The sequence below is a fragment of the Neomonachus schauinslandi genome, chromosome 15 (assembly GCF_002201575.2).
Source record: "Neomonachus schauinslandi chromosome 15, ASM220157v2, whole genome shotgun sequence".
NCBI lineage: Eukaryota > Metazoa > Chordata > Mammalia > Carnivora > Phocidae > Neomonachus > Neomonachus schauinslandi.
In genome coordinates, this window is record NC_058417.1 from 39,179,534 (window position 1) to 39,197,573 (window position 18,040).

Sequence of the window (18,040 nt, forward strand, 5' to 3'; positions counted from 1 at the left end):
GCTTAACCAACTGAGCCACCCAGGCGCCCCGAACCAGCTCTCTTGATGAGGAAAGAATAAAGTCAGGAAAAAAAAATGGCTGCAAACCTGAAATTGACTCAAAAATTTTAAATCCATCTTTCAAAGATCATCCCAGAACTTGTGCCTTCATCATAAAACAATTCATTATAATCAATTTGAGTTTATTCTTCCATATTTTTCCTTATAAGCCTATTTATCCAGTGTTGCTCTGCTATGCCTCATATTAAAACTTGAAATGCTGTGTATGTGTATACACACATATCATACACAATTTATAAATGTGTATACACATGTGCTTACAACATTCTGCTATAAAGGAAATGTCAGATTTACATATTCCCTGATTTGGAGGAATAAAAGGTTGATGACAGCTTTCTACTGAGAAACATACATTTAAAAAATAGACTCAGTAAAAGAGTTAAAGAAGGGGCGCCTGGGTGGCTCAGTCGTCAAGCGTCTGCCTTCGGCTCAGGTCATGATCCCAGGGTCCTGGGATCGAGCCCCACATCGGACTCCCTGCTCAGCGGGAAGCCTGCTTCTCCCTCTCCCACTCCCCCTGCTTGTGTTCCCTCTCTCTGTCAAATAAATAAATAAAATCTTAAAAAAAAGAATTAAAGAATATCTTTGTCTTGGTGTGGATATTGAAAAGCACTCTTCAAAACCATCCAACATCAGGGTATTATGCTGAGCGAAATAAGTCAAACAGAGAAAGACATGTATCATATGACCTCACTGATATGAGGAATTCTTAATCTCAGGAAACAAGCTGAGGGTTGCTGGAGTGGTTGGGGGGTGGGAGGGATGGGGTGGCTGGGTGATGGACATTGGGGAGGGTATGTGCTATGGTGAGCGCTGTGAATTGTGCAAGACTGTTGAATCTCAGATCTGTACCTCTGAGACAAATAATGCAATATATGTTAAGAAAAAAAAAAGAAGAAGAAGGTAGCGGGAGGGGAAGAATGAAGCGGGGGAAATCGGAGGGGTAGACGAACCATGAGAGACGATGGACTCTGAAAAACAAACAGGGTTCTAGAGGGGAGGGGGGTGGGAGGATGGGTTAGCCTGGTGATGGGTATTGAGGAGGGCACGTTCTGCATGGAGCACTGGGTGTTATGCACAAACAATGAATCATGGAACACTACATCTAAAACTAATGATGTAATGTATGGGGATAATATAAGAATAAAAAAATTAAAAAAAAAATGAAGAACAAATCAAGCTAAAAAAAAAAAAAACAAAAAACCATCCAACATCACTTTTGCCTTTTTACTGCTCTCTGATCCAGAACCTGCTACTAGTATTATAGATAACCAAGGGTTGAAAGCACAGACTTCGGAGATCTAGATTTGAATCCTCTCTCTGCCACCTACTTGCTGTGTGACTGTAGCTAAGGTTCTTAACCTCTCTGAGCCTCACTTTCCTCTTATGTAAAGTGCAGGATGGTTAATCACGCCTAGCATGGCATTGTTGTGAGAATTAAATGAAGTGACGTATTTGAAATGCTTAGCACAACATCTGACATGTTGCAAGCTCTCAGTGAGTTGTAGCCACTAGTAGAAGCAATGAGCCTAGTAAAAGTGCAATAGTTGTAAACTTGGTGATGGAAACAAGAAAATGGCCACTAACATTTACCACTCAGTGTGCACTAGACTAGCAGCATTGTGTCACTGATACTGATTGAGCCCATGTGGCTAGTATTAGGTACGCTGAAGGACAGCCTTCTGGATGAAAATGTAATTGAGACAGCATGTGATAACTTTGAAATATGTACAGTGACCCAGAAGTATTATAAGTGGGAGGAGCTATGAATGATTTACATAGAGCATCAACACATCAGATATTCTTGTGCTGGGCGCCGAGGACAGAAAGATGCATAAGAAAAGGTCCTGTCCTCAAGTCTGCTCCACTCTGGTGTGTGTGTGTTGTGTGTGTGTGTGTGTGTGCGTGCATATGTGTGCGTGTGCGTGTGTTGGGGTGGAGGGAACCAGAGAAGCAAACTTAGTGTGGTGAGAAGTTGAGGGATAAACTCAGCTATCAGGTTGTTCCCTCCTTGGATGATGTCCAGGGCTGGTCTCATGTTCTCATCTCAGGGAGTTTATAATCAAATGGAGAGGATGGATAAAGTAAGCTCCATTAGCACTCCTAGAACAGTGCTATTCAACAGCAACCACATACCTAAGTTAAAATTTTCTAGGGCCACATTTCAAAAGGTAAAAAAAAAAGGTGAGATTAATTTTAATAATTATTTTGTTTAAGCCGGTATATCCAAAACATATAATCTATAAAATTATTAACAAGATACTTTACTTTTTTTTGAACTTAAAAAAAAAAATTCATTTATTTGAGAGAGAGACAGAGCACAAGCCGGCGGGGTGGGGGGCAGAGGGAGAGGGAGAAACACTCCCCGCTGAACAGGGGGCCGGTGTGGGGTTCGATCCCAGGCCCCGGGGGTCATGACCTGAGCCAAAGGCAGCCGCTTAACCGACTGAGCCACCCAGGCACCGCCTTTTTGAACTGTCTTTGAGATGTGGTATCCACTTAAACTCACAGCATATCTCCATTTAGATAAGCCCTCAGTAGGTCCATGAGGTTAATGGCTGCCTACTGGCAGTTCTAGAGCTCAGCTATTCAGTCTCACAGTGTAGGTGTGCCCTGGGTCCCATACTTAGCTCCTGAATCAGGATCTACGTTTTTTTTTTTTTAAAGATTTTATTTATTTATTTGAGAGAGAGAGAATGAGAGAGAGCAAGCACATGAGAGGGGGGAGGGTCAGAGGGAGAAGCAGACTCCCTGCCGAGCAGGGAGCCCGAGGCGGGACTCGATCCAGGGACTCCAGGATCATGACCTGAGCCGAAGGCAGTCGCTTAACCAACTGAGCCACCCAGGCGCCCAGGATCTACGTTTTAACAAGATCCTTGGTGATTCACTGATGCTTGAGATGTGCTGCCTGATGACTTGAAAAGCTGATTATTTGAGATCACACACACCCTCACCTCTAATCATATTCATGCTGTACATTTCCTTATCAGAGATTAGGTAAACTATCTTATCATAACCAGACCAAAGGTAGGGTTCATTTTCGCCCTTGTTGGAATCAGTGCCATCTCATTAGGTTTTTTTAAATCAGAAGGTTGAGATATTTTAGTGAAAAATGAAGGGTAGGGCCAAAGATGAGACAGGGTCAACTTTTTATTCAACAATGACGCTACCATTATCATCTTAGCTATTCTTTTCAGAAATATGAAATGTTTTGAGAGGGAGAAAGAGGAGGAGAGGGATTGAGAGGGTCTGGTTAATTTCCTAATTCATGGGTTTTTCATTATGTCAGAGTCCTTCCCCCCAGGGGTGGCTTCATGGGCATATGACCTTAGAAGGGTCTGGCGCTTTTTAAAAATTTTAATTTAATTTAATTTAATTTATTTGTTTGAGACAGAGAGAGAGAGAGTGTGTGTGTGCGTGCACGTGCATGTGAGAGCATGCATGGGTGGGGGAGAGGGAGAGGGAAAAGCAGACCCCCTGCCAAGCATGAAGGCTGAAGTGGGGCTAGATCCCAGGGCCCTGAGATCATGACCTGAGCTGAAGGCAGATGCTTAACCCACTCTCTGGTGCTGCTGTCTGGCCCTTGTTTTAATGCTCTGCTGTTGCAGTGTGGAAATTCTTAATAATTTTGAACAAGAGGTCCTGAATTTTCATTTTGCACTGGGCCCTGCACATTATGTACCTTGTTCTGTTCTCCCTTAAATGTGTTCTTAATATTCACCCGTATGCAGCTGTAAGAGAGTAAGTAGGGTTTGGGAGGAGCTGATGATCTCTTTCACTTCCCCATCACCACAGTCTCTTTATAGCCCAAGAAATAAAAAGAGATAACCCAGGCCTTGGGGGGAACTAGGCTCAATAATGCATGACATAATGGTGTTTTAGAACTGGATGTCAATGAAGGCTAAATGCTGTGACTATATAACAAAACACCACCATGGAACAAAGATTAAGTTCCTAAATCAACATGTATAAATAGTCCCACCCTCCCAACCATCTCCACCAAGTTTACTGTTATTCATCCACACTGTTTGTACAGAGCTCAGGTCCATCTGGGCCATGCCAGTGAGTCAGCTGGGTTCATCTGAGTTGAAAGTTGTATATGGGTGAAAGTTAAAGGCTGACTTGCTTCTGTTTGTCAGAATTTTAACAATAAAGTGAAATAATAAAGTATAAAAGCATATTGGTAGTTTTAGTGCTCAGACCCAAAATCAGATGCTTTGAGCCAACTCAAAACTTTGAGACCTAAGAAATTCATTCAATTTTTAATGCTAATCTACTTGGTATAATTTGTAATGCTTAAACTCAGAGTTTGGTCCATGGATCTGCAACATTGGCCTCACCTGGGAGCTGGATATGAAAGACCCACAGTGAATATTATCCCCAGTGGGGAAGAACTGAGAGCTTTTCCCCTAAGGTCAGGAACAAGACAGGGATGTCCACTCTCACCACTGTATGTTGTTCAACATAGTACTAGAAGTCCTAGCCTCAGCAATCAGACATAAAAAGAAATAAAAGGCATCCAAGTTGGCAAAGAAGTCAAGCTTTCACTCTTGGCAGACATGGTACTCAATGTAGAAAACCCAAAAGCCTCGTCCAAAAAATTGCTAGAACTGATAATAGGATTTCAAGCAAAGTCGCAGGATATAAAATCAATGCACAGAAGTCAGTTGCATTTCTATACACTAACAATGAAGCAGAAGAAAGAGAAATTAAGGAATTGATCCCATTTACAATTGTACCAAAGGCCATGAGATACCTAGGAATAAACCTAACCAAAGAGGTAAAGGATCTGTACTCTGAAAACTATAGAGCACCTATGAAAGGAATTGAGGAAGACACAAAGAAATGGAAAAACATTCCATGCTCATGGATCGGAAGAACAAATATTGTTAAAATGTCTATGCTACCCAAAGCAATCTACACATTCAATGCAATCCCTATCAAAATACCATCAGCATTTTTCACAGAGCTGGAACCAACAATCCTAAAATTTGTATGGAACCAGAAAAGACCCCGAATAGCCAAAGTAATGTTGAAAAAGAAAACGAAAGCTGGAGGCATCACAATTCTGGACTTTAAGCTCTATTACAAAGTCGTAATCATCAAAACAGTATGGTACTGGCACAAAAACAGACACATAAATCAATGGAACAGAACAGAGAGCCCAGAAATGAACTCTCAACTCTATGGTCAACTAATCTTTGACAAAGCAGGAAAGAATATCCAATGGAAAAAAGATAGTCTCTTTAACAAGTGATGTTGGGAACATTGGACAGTCACATGCCGAAGAATGAAACTGGATCACTTTTTTATACCATACACAAAAATAGGCTCAAAATGAATGAAAGACCTAAATGTAAGATAGGAATCTATTAAAATCCTAGAGGAGAAAACAGGCAGCAATCTGTTTGACCTCGGCCACAGCAACTTCTTGCTAGACACATCTCCAAAGACCAGGGAAACAAAACAAAAATGAACTATTGGGACTTCATCAAGATAAAGCGCTTTTGCACAGCAAAGTAAACAGCCAATAAAACTAAAAGGCAACCGGACGCCTGGGTGGCTCAGATGGTTAAGCTTCTGCCTTCAGCTCAGGTCATGATCTCAGGGTCCTGGGATTGAGTCCCACATCGGGCTCCCTGCTCAGCGGGGAGCCTGCTTCTTCCTCTGCCGCTCCTCCTGCTTGTGCTCTCTCTCTCTCTCTCAAATAAATAAATAAAATCTTAAAAAAAAAACCAACTAAAAGGCAACCTATGGAATGGGAGAAGATATTTGTAAGTGACTTATCAGATAAAGGGCTATTATCCAGAATCTATAAAGAACTCATCAAACTCAACACCCAAAAAACAAATGATCCAGTCAAGAAATGGGCAGAAGACATGAACAGACATTTCTCCAAAGAAGACATCCAAATGGCCAACAGACACATGAAGAAGTGCTCCACATCGCTCGGCATCAGGGAAATCCAAATCGAAACCACGATGAGATACCACCTCACACCAGTCAGAACGGCTAAAATTAACAAGTCAGGAAACGGCAGATGTTGGCGGGGATGCGGAGAAAGGGGAACCCTCCTCCACTGTTGGTGGGAATGCAAGCTGGGGCAGCCACTCTGGAACACAGTATGGAGGTTATGCAAAAAGTTGAAAATAGAGCTACCCTGCGACCCAGCAATTGCACTCCTGGGTATTCACCCCATAGATGCAAAAGTAGGGGTCCGAAGGGGCACGTGCACCCCGATGTTTATAGCAGCAATGGCCACAAGAGCTGTGTAGAAATCTGTGGAGGGGACCTTCCAGTGTGGGTGGAGCAGTGGCCCCTCACAACCCAAGCTGGTGCTGAGGGATGGAAGGGTCGAGACCAGGGGAAAGGAGGCCGGAGGTAAATGGCTATGGTGTGCAGACAACCTTGTCCTGCAAGGACTCCGGTTTTCCTCTGTGTAATACGGCAGCCAGTGAACTTTGCCCGTGGAGTAATCCCCTATTACCTTTAAAAAGAGACGTATAGACCTCACATTATAAATACTGATTTTAAATGAACAGAATAGACAACACACCACTTTTTCTTTGCAATCATTTGAGAGGGGAAAGTAGCATCAGCGGTAACACACACACACACACACACACACACACAGATTTGACTGCAAAGAAATTAAAATAAAGCTACAGAACAAACTAGTAATGATTCAGAGTGAGACCCCTAACACCTCCCAAATGGGGTAAGCTTAGGACTCTGGTAACGGAGGCAGAGTCTGGGCGACTGGAGTTGCCTTTCATTCACGCACCCACCCCGTCCATCTGTCCTTCCTTCCACCCATCTGATCATTAGGAATTCTGGGAGCCTAGTGTCATCCAGGTGGAAGTATGAGTAAGAGTGTTTTCCCCTCGAGGATTCACAGCCTAGGCAGAGAAGCTAGCATAGGGCTTGCAGGTGGATGTACATGGGAGTGCCTGGCAAAAGGGGCACATAGGCGGGGTCTGGCCCAGACAGCAGACTATGGTGCAGCAAGCACCATCTGGTAGGGGTGGTGTTCTCATCACAACAGACTATTACATGGTTCTAAAGCAGCAGCTTTCACTTTCCTTTTGAAAAATGCCCTGCAAGCTTATTCACAGCCTTTGCCTTTTATTCCATGTTCACCAAGTGATTTTCTGATATCTAACTTAGTTTGTAGGCACATTGATCTTGAGACAAGGTGCACTGGATAGTGGTCAAACACCAACACCATCTTCATTGTAAATAAATAGGGGTTCTCTTGTTAACGGGGTTTATATGATTCCATTCCCTTAGCTCCTCATCAACCTTGAGTGGACTGATAAAATTTCTAAACCTGGAAGTTTGAGGAATGGACCTTGGCCACCAAACGTGCTTTGAATGGCTAAATGTATAAGGTGCAGGGGCTCTGGAATGCTCCTCTGGAAATATTCTGTCCATCTTCCCCACTGTGAGTACAAATGTACAAGTGTACCCCCACAGCCACGAATGTGACCCTGACAGCCACATAAGGACATGGCACAATAATACCCAGCACTGTATCCCACGAAGTGGGCTATCTGAAGAAGGGGCTAAAATATCCCCAGCTTCAACACAGGGCTGTGCAGAGATCTTAGGTGAAGTCTGGATACAAAGTCTAACATAGTACGTGCACAGTTGATAGTTAATAAATGAATGAATGAATTAGTATGAGGGGTCCAATTTATCTGTTTTAAAGAGGAAGGCAATTCTTTGTATTTTTCTTTAAACTCTTTCCTGTTTTTATGGTATCTAACACCGATTAAAATGTATTCTACTATGTTCCTTATTCAGTGAAAGAATTTTGATTGCATGTTTCTGTAGTAGGTAAATGAGCATAAAACAATCATTTCATGTTAGTTTTGTCATGGGAAAGAACACAGAACCCGGAGTCAAGAGATGTAGGATTTTACTCTCTCTTTGCTGTGACCAAGTTTCTTTACTTTTCAGGAATTAGTATCATTGAAGATAAAATGAATCGTCTTAAATTCCACGTTGCAACTTTATTTTTTTTCCCAAAGGTTTATTTATTCATTTTAGAGAGAGAGTGAGAAAGAGCATGCAGGTGTGCACAAGCTGGGGTGGGGGGGAGGTTGGGGCAGAGGGAGAGGAAGAGAATCAGACTCCCCGCTGAGGGCGGAGCCCCACATGGGCTTGCTTTCAAGACCCTGAGATCATGACCTGAGCCAAAATCAAGAGCCCAGTGCTTAACCAACTGAGCCACCCAGGCAGCCCTCCGCGTTGCAACTTTAAAGGATGTATTTATCTCTTGCTCCCTCTGCTGGATGATTGGCTTTGTGCTTTGTTCTTATAATGAATATATTGAATTGTCGCTGTGGGATTTTCTTTTTTCTTTTTGTACTTAAAAATTCCCAAGCTTATATTGAACTATAATTAGACTTGAGAAATCCTTTAACTCAGTGGTTCCTGTCATTAAGCTGTACACTGGAATCTCCAAGGGGCTTGATGTCATAGGCTAAGGATATAATTCAGGCTTTTACTGTGTTCAGTGTTTTTGTCCTGGAGGGTGGCATTTGGCCACAGTTTTCAAATTTAAGAAATCAGAAGCCATGATCCTTTGTGTTTTTAACCTAGGAACCATTGCTTTAAATCATCACGGACATTTTAAGGAATGCATCAAAATATCAAACTAGCTCAGGGTATGGGCATTCATATTTCTCCTGACTTGATCCTTCAAGCTGAACCATATGAAATTGCCGTTTTTTGTGGGTCAAACAAGTGGAATATCAGCAGTTTCATATAGTTTGGCCTATTTTGAACGAAACCCTTGGCCAGTATTTGATTTCAAATAAGGAGTTAAATTCTTTGTTGCTAAAGGAATTTGTGTTCAATGAGCTGTTGTAGAAGGCTGTATTTTTATTTTTATATTTAGTGGAGAGGGAAGCTTAGGAAGAGAAGGGAACATCTGGTGATTCTGTTTTGGTGGTCTTTTTTGTTTTTGTTTTTGCTACCGTACATGTTATGCAAACTACTGAGATTTAAAGTTGCCTTGGACATTAATTGTGAACGTTTGGTATCCCTTTATTCCCTCAGGGGGCTATGTGGATATTGATCCTTGTCCAACCTGAGAGCCCTGATCAGGAAAAAGAATATTGAGTTGCCTAAGTTGAGAGGCCTAAGTTGCCTCTCTGGTCAGCAGGGGGGCACTCTTGCCCTTCTTATCTAATAAAGGCTACCGCACCCTTTCGAGGCTCCTGGGAGGGCGGCCCGGGGCGGGGGGCGGGGACCTAAGCTTGTGAGTCACCATTCCCATCCTTCCCACTCTGTGCAAATTGGCATTTTGCAAACAACAGCATTGTTTGTTGGTTAGCAACAGTTGACCAGTCATCCTGAAAAACATTGGGGGAAACTCTACAACTTTAAAAGTAAAAAACAAAATATATCCTTTATATTATTTTTGCCATTAAGAATGAATTACCTGGGGGAAGAGCAGATACTTTCCAATCTCTTCAGTTATTACACCAGCCCTAAATTATTCAGGTGTTCTTTAAGTTAGCCGTGTTCATGTTTAGCAGTGTGCAAAGGGTCAAAAGCAATCTCAGCTGTCAAAAAGGTACAATAGTCTTCCGCCTTTCCCTGGCAGAGATGTTGTCATAGTTGGGCCTGTGTCTGCTCTAATTTCAACTCATTTTCTCCTGGTCTAATGTCTATAGACGAGGATGGCAGATTTCTTTCTGTAAAGGCCAGATGGTAAATATTTTAAGCTTTGTGGGCCAGAGAAACTCCGTTGTAACTATTCAGATCAGCTGCTGTAGCATAAGCAGCCATTGACAATGTGCAAACAAGTGGGTGTGGCCGTGTCCTAATGAAACTTTATAATTTGGCCAACCTATAGGCATCTGTAGATATTTAAAAACCAGTTAATATCTTCCATATACCTGTTATTTTATATTCTTTATAAGTGCAAACTCTTTTCTAATGAACAAGAGAATAATCAGGATTTTTTTTTAAACTTTTAATTTAAATTCCAGTTAACATACACTGTAATATTAGTTTCAGGAACAAGAGAATAATCAAATTCGAATGTCTGCCATCTGGTTCCACTCCTGTTTAGAACTGATGCCTGGTCCCCCTTACAACATTGCCCTCTGCTTGGGAAGCTCAGAGTTTCTGTTTTCCCTGTAAGCAAAGCAGTGCCCCAAAGAGCAGAGAAGGTGATAAAAATCCACAGAAGTTTATAAGGAGATAATACAGCAGTTTAGAAACCAGCACTGCTGGATTTGTGAACTTCTAATCTTTTCATTTGTCACGCCATTTAATCCATATTTTAAAAGAAAAAAAATGCCACAGTATAGAACAACAGGCACCGACTGGCCTGAATGATCCCAGGAAAATCTGGTTTAAGATTTTTCTAGGAGTTGAGCCAAGAACATTTTTCTTTCTACCTTTTGATCTGTTGAAAGATACACAGGATACTTGGATGCCTTGAGGACACAGATGCCCATATGGAAATAAAGTCTGACAAGTTGTCTTGCAGAGGGAGCCAGCGCTCAGAGAAGGGTCATTGTAAGGGCAGAAGCTGGAACTTTTGTGTCTACTGCCTGATCTCAAACTCATCTTTGTACTCTTTCTTTGAATGATTCTGCCTCTCTCGAGTGTGAGTGGGTTTGAGGAAAACTGAGGTAATATAATGGCTGCCTGTGGTTTCAGTCCCTCTTCACCTCCTCTTAAACTCCCCCTTCCCCACCTGGCTTCTGATAGTGGAGGCTACATACCCTCTCCCTCCCTGCAAAGAAACCTTCATCTGGGCCCTCTGCAGAGGGGAAGCTAGAGGACACCGAGAGCAGGAGAAGCTTTTATATCAAGACGATTTTATGTAAATACATAAATGCCAGAGATTTGCTTCGAGGCACCAACACACGGCTGGGGGGCAGGGAGGGAATATCTGAGAGGCCAAGCCTCCCCCTGCTGTGGGACTCACACAGGCACGGGAGGGCCTTCTAGATATCTTTTGGATCCTTTAAGCATAGCAAAGCCACTTAGAAAGTTTTATTTCTGGAGGATTATGGGGGTAGGCTCTGAATTTTTCCCCTTATGTGCTCCTGGTGGGTGAGGTAGGGAGGGTTCCATTCCAAGGACTACCAGGAAGAAACTGGCAGATCATATTTGTGTATCAAAGCCTTGAATTCAGCTCCTGACCCTACCCTCCATCATTCCCCCACTTCAGGTGTCCTGTGGGTCCTTCCCACCCAGCCTGCGCAGTGTCTGGACCCCAGACGGGTGTCTGGCTTGCCCAGAGGTGCTTCCTTCTGTCAGTTGCCTGAAGACATTGAAGGCACCTTTCTGGAGGCTGTGGTTTTAACCCTTTGCCTACTGTAAAGATAGTTAGCAGGCCTGTGTTTGTCACTGGGTGGGGGGGGGCCTTATTTCTACCTTCTGCTTCCTGTGATCAGGAAGGGAACATGTTCTGGACATCTGCTATTCAAAGGCAGCCCCAGTAGGGTTTGATACAGAATCTGGTCCTGGTTACTCTGACCTCTGGCTGGCCCAGGAACAGTGTGGCTGGGGTGGAAAAGAGAAGACTTGAGTGCTGTCATCTCCTCTCTTGCCTATTGGCCTCAGGTGCATCCATATTAGAGGTGGGGGCAGAGGAGGAAGACATGATGCCTTGTCTCCTATAGAGAGGCTTCTTCCAGAACTTTCTAACCACCTAACATTGTAGAGGGAAGAAGAGGGGACAGAGTGAGAAGTGGAATTACCCATGTCCCCATAACATGGCTTAGCCTGCTGTCCATGTAGGAATGATTAAAGGTGCTACCTCCTTTGCCAGAGCTGCCAGCCCATAGGTGTGTAACCTCTCCCAACTCTCAGCATTGTAGCAAGTGTGGTTCGTAAACGTTTAGGTGACTATTATCGCTAAGTGTATGTTAAACCTTTCTTTGAATAACTGAAAGATAAATAAATTTAGATATTCCATGGCTTCCCCAAACACTTGAATTAATGAGTTTTCTTGGAATGCCCTTTTTTGGTCTGCCAGCTGATTATTATTTTCAGAGGACACTAATGACTACCCAGGCATGATGCCTATGAAGCCCCACGTTAAGACAGCTTGTGTTGAAAACCTGCCATGCAGGTAATGACTGCCGCCCTCTGGAAAAACAAGCTGGGCCTCATGAGGGGAAGGCCACGTGGTAATGCCTTGATACTTGAGAAGGGTGTGAGGCCCAGTCATAGGAGTTGACTTGGTGGAAATGGGCGGAAAGGTCATGGATGACTTTACAAAGTTTTTGTTGAGTGTGGGAGAAAATTTCAAGAGGGTAGAAAGAACTTTACTGGAGAGACATGCTTTCTTTTTGTCTCTCAGCTCAAATCAATTTCCTTATCATAACACCAGCAAAGGTGTAATTATTATGACTACTTACTATGATTATGGGTGACAGGAATTACAATTGGGCAGAGGGATGGTTTTGTGTATTTTAATTTCCTTCTCAGAAGTTCTGACTTCATGAACTTTCTTATTTTGTCTCCCTAATAGTGACTGGTTTCCTAGCAGACATGTGTTAGAAGCTTAATAAATGTGTCCTGCTTGGTTCTTAATTCCAACTCATATGTGGATTTCTTGAAGACAAAGAATGATAAAATTAATAACAATAATGAAAGTAGCCAGGTCAAGCTGGTTTGTGTGGAACAGGACATAATTTCACAGAGTTATTGTTTGGGAACTTCAGCCATTGGTTGGTTCACTGAATAACAAAATGATCCTTGAAGAGAATTGAGGAAGAATTTTATAGGTGAATACTCCTATGTAAATAGTGGCATACTTTTTAGTGCTGTGTTAGAAACATGATAGACAACTTCTGACAGGTGTTTTTCACCCTCTCCAGTGAGTCTGGTTAGTAGTGAACTTTTCATATCATGTACTCATGCAATGAGGCCAGGAATAATTTGGGACAAAGTGATCAATCTTCTTGGTTTCCTGACTTCATTCTGTTTTCCACTCTTGACCAGAACCAAGAAACCCCTTCTTCAAGGCTTTCCTTAATCAGTGAGTACTCTTGCAAGCCTCACTTGCCTTGAGCAAGACAGTGCTAATCGGATTCTAATGATGCCACCTTTCCTACTGTATTTTTCATCCAGTTCAATCTATACTAAATCTATTGTTACTGGCTTGTGGATAAGACATTCAGTCTAGGGGATTTATCAATGGCTAATGGATTGAACTCATCTTGCTACTTAAAGTGTGGTCCCTGGATCATCTGGGAGCTTGTTAGTAATACAGAATCTTGGACCTCCAACCCAGACCTACCAGAAACCCAGAATCTGCAATTTGAACAAGATCATCAGATTTTATATGTATATGTATATGTATATGTATATGTATATGTATATGTATATGTATATGTATACACACACATACACACACACACAAAGATTTCAGAAGCACTGATATACATATAAGTCTTGGGATTAGATGTTGACCCCAAACTACTGCTTCCCAGAATGTTGGAAATGATGAATGGAAATCTTCACAATATGTTTTTATGATGAAACATAGTTTTGATTCAATGACTCAGAATTTTATTAGATGGTTTCTAATTTAAATTTTAAAGAGAAGTTTTGGTGCATAGGAAAGTCCATGTACTGGTATAACAAACACACACACACAAACACATATACTCAGAGTTCTTCAGTAAAACTCCTAAGACTCTTTAGGTCAGATCATGAAGTATGACAGAGACACTGTCATCTTTTCCTTTTTGCATGACCTCACGGCAAATATATTTTAGAAACCCTCTTAAGGAAGAAGGTGACATATAGATGTTGTGATAGAATAAATGAGATGGGGAATGACTCACCCACATGGGAATGATCTCAGTCATGTAGTAAGGCAGAGAAACCAACATTGTTATGATACACAAATAACCAACAAAACACTTCAGAGGGTATATACAAACACCAAAAATCTTGAAAGCATTTATTGATATAAGAGTATAGCATAGTGAAGAGACATGCCTCGAATGAATGGACAATATTTAAGGGTCTTAATGACTTAAAAACTTAAACATTATAACTAAGAGCTACCTGATAATCATGATCATCTTAATCTGTAAGAGGTTTTATAGTTTCTAGGTGAAGGAGAACATTGTTTGCCTACATTGAAAACAGATCACCTTTCCGTGAAGCTCTTGATCTGCATGATACTTACTGTTAGCATATTTATAGAGAAGTTGTTAATGTCCCTGGAATGAGGAACTTAAAGACAGAGTCAGAAGGAATCAAAACTCAAAGATAAGAAGAAGGAGAATTTACGTGGGCATCCCGGCATGCTCGAGTGAAGAGCAGGGATGTCCCTTCTTCTGGGTTGGAGTTACACTGCTTGGTCCCCATTTGTGAAGAGGAGAACCGTAAACATACATACATGGGCAATGGCTTTACTCTGTGCTGTCTCTGAAGAGTGAAGATCTTGACTTTTCTCTTGGATCCTTGGTGCTTCATCTATGGTTATTGGACCAGGACTTCCATAGAGATCCATTTCACTGTTAAAATGACTAAAATCCTGGTTGAAAGGTTTGGACTAGACTTAAATCAGCTATTGTCATTGAGCAAATAATAGACTCTTATTTTAAATACTCTGTTTTGTTATCCATGGTCACATGAAAAACTACTCCCAAACAACCATTTTAGTTGTAATTTCGTGGGTCAGAATTTCAGATTCAGAATATTGGGGCTGGCTTCTCTCTGCTCCATGATGTCTGGGGCCTCAGCCTGTTTGGCTTGAACGGTTGGGAACCAGCTGCAATGGGCTGGAGCAGAGTCATATGTCTGGAGCTTCAGTTATGGCTGTTGGCTGGGTTCCTCGGTTTTCCATGTGGCCTCTCTGTGAGGATAGCTTAGGCTTCCTCACAGCATGGTAGTCTCAGGGTAAATGAGCTTCTCATATGGCAGCTGGCTTCCTAGAGGGAGATTCTAAGAAGATATAAGCCCCAGTGTGTAAGCATTTATTAAACCTCTGCTTGCGTCTTGCTTGCTGATGTTCCATTGGCCAAATCAAGTCACAGAGTCAAGCTCAGCGTCTGTGTGGGAGAGACTACAGAAAGGCCTGAGACCTGGTGTTATGGGTTCACTGGGGCCACCAGTATCTACTACATAGCCAGAAAATGGTGCTATTATTTAGTATCCATTTTCTGTTGTGAAAGGCTACATGGGTGTATAGGTAACTATGACACAGCATTGCTTAATGTCCATACAATGTATTTTTAGAATTACGTTATTTTTTATCCCAAAGAAATGGTATGTTATGTTATTTGACACAATGTAAACTTTAAAAAATCTCCATGCTACATAAAGCTGTAATTAAATAATTTATATTTAAGACTATCTGTACAGAAAAGAAAAAAATCCAACCTTACTTAGTACCTATCGCAGGCTTACTTTTCTGTGGCAATTATTGGCATTTTTACAAATTGGTTCTAGCTTAAAAGCTCATCCTTAATTATTTTGGTTTTTCAATCATTCATACATTTAGAATTATTATTTTTAATTTGCTATGAGTTTTAAAAATTATATGGTGCTTTTTTTCAATTCTGATGTTTCCGTATGTCAGGGATGCTACATATAGGTAAGAGTCCTGTATGAGATCTGAGTCCCAGGAGAGCTGGGCTAACCTTTCTAGACTTTAGCTTCCTCATCTCTTTAACAAGAGGGTTCAATCAATTGATAGCTGTTTTCTTCTAATGCTACTATTTTTTTGTTTGGACTCCGTGTGATGCCTGATTAATTATTAGAGACATGTAAAATATGCATTTGGGAAATACTAAAACAAGCTATTACCCTAAGGAAGGATTTACTTAGGTGTTCCTGAAATTAAATTTTTCAGTCACTTGGCTTAGGGATGTTTTCCCCTTAAATCTCTTACCTGCATATGTTACTATTTTGCTTTGCTATATTAAAAAAAATGTAAGAGGTAAAGGAAATGAAGAAGCTAAAGTAACACAGCAAATTTTCATCATAGAAATGCATTACAGGAGCATAACACTCTGGGGAAATATTTGATTAAGCAACTGAAGGGGATTTTACTAAGATTAGGTGGAAGTAAGTTTGCAGAGTTTTGTGAAATACATTTTAGTATTTGTCTTACCTCTAAGTTTTTATTCAGCTGTCCTTCCTGGAAGGACCTTCCAATCTGGTAAAAGGAAACTCTATCTTCACAAGCATTTGGAAGCTTTTATTTCTATTAGCTGTCATTCATTCTTAATGAGAGTATTAAACAATTAGTAATATGGGAAACGTACAAACAAATACAGAAGTACTCACCTGAAGCTACAGAAGCAGTAGGTTCTCAACCTTGTCTATATGTTTTTAATTACTTGGGGATCTTTCAAATGTACTGATGCCTAGGTCCCGACCTTCCAAAACCATGATTTAATTGATCTATAATGGCCTGGCCATTAGAATTTTTAAATCTCCCTAGAAGATCCTGAAATGCAGCCGAGTTTGAGAACCTCTACCCTAAAGAAACTTTCTTGGATCTCTTGCTCTTACCATTTTTTCCCTACAGTCCTTGAACTCTTCTCAACTTTATGACCAACATACAATTGCTACATTCCTCAATAATGAATTTTTATAAGTTTAGTCCCCAATTTCACACATCATTAACAGGGTAGGTGTATAAAAGTATTATTGGAAAAATAAACATTTAGTAAAGGCACGTATTTCATTGGATGGACACATATTAGATGGATCTATCCACTCAACCATGTTATGGTGCTGTTGGAAAATATGTTGCCATAAATATTAAATTCCAAAGTAATATTTTATATCTTTCTGGGTTAGCCGACTATTTGTTTAGTTGGATCTTGGGTAATGGAATAGGTGTTTCTGGAATGAAAACAATATAACTTATTGCCAACTACTTTATGTGGTTTGGGTGTGTGTTGGTCAAAACCAAACACAAATGAAAACTTCTGTGGTTAGTAACTCACCTAAACATGCAGGCACTAATCAATTTGTAATGGGTATTTTGAAATATTTTTGGGATGATTTAGATGCAGGGGAGAAGTTATTCTATGTTGCCCGGCATGCAATGTCTTTTTTTTTTTTTTTTAAAGGTTTACTTATTTATTTGATAGAAAGAGAGAGAGAGAGACAGGGAGTGGGGGGAGGGGTAGAGGGAGAAGAAAAGGGAGAGAATCTCCAGCAGACTCCATGCTGAGCATGGAGCCTGACATGGGGCTCAATCCCAAGACCCTGAGATCATAACCTGAGCTGAAACCAAGAGTCAGATGCTCAACCAGCTGAGCCACTCAGGTGCCCCACCATTGTCTCTTTATTCAGGCAAATGGTTTAATTTTTCTGCTTGTCTCTACTTAGTGAAATAGAGATGGTATGGCCTAAAAAAATTCATATATTGAAATCCTAACCCCCACAGGTGATGGTTTTAGTAGGTGAGGCATTTGGAAGGTGCTTAGGTCATGAGGGTAGAGCCCTCATGAATGGGTTTTCTTACAAAAGAGACCCCAAGATCTCCCTGGCCTTTTTTCCCATTTGAGGACACAAGCTGTGAACCAGGATGATGGCCTTCACCAGAACACAACCATGCTGGTGCCTTGATTTTGAACTTCCCAGTCATCAGAACTGTGAGAAATAAGTTTCTGTTGTTTAGAAGCCACCCAGTCTGTGGTATAGTTATAGCTACTTAAATGGACTAAGGCGAGAGCAATTAATTATTAATAGGGTGACCAACCACCCCAGTTTGCCTGGGACTGAAGGGTTTCCTAGGCAAACTGGAATGAATTGATCACCTTAATCGATACAGTGAAAATTAACAACACTTTAAGGATATTTTAGCCCCTTGACTGAAAAATTATTCATTATGTTATAATTTCCTGTTACCAAATCATATACAAATTACGATGGTAAATGGAAGATTAGTGATTATTTTCTGGGCATAGTATAATAACTTTCCCTTCAGCTTATCATAGTTTTTTGAATATACTTCAAAAGATTT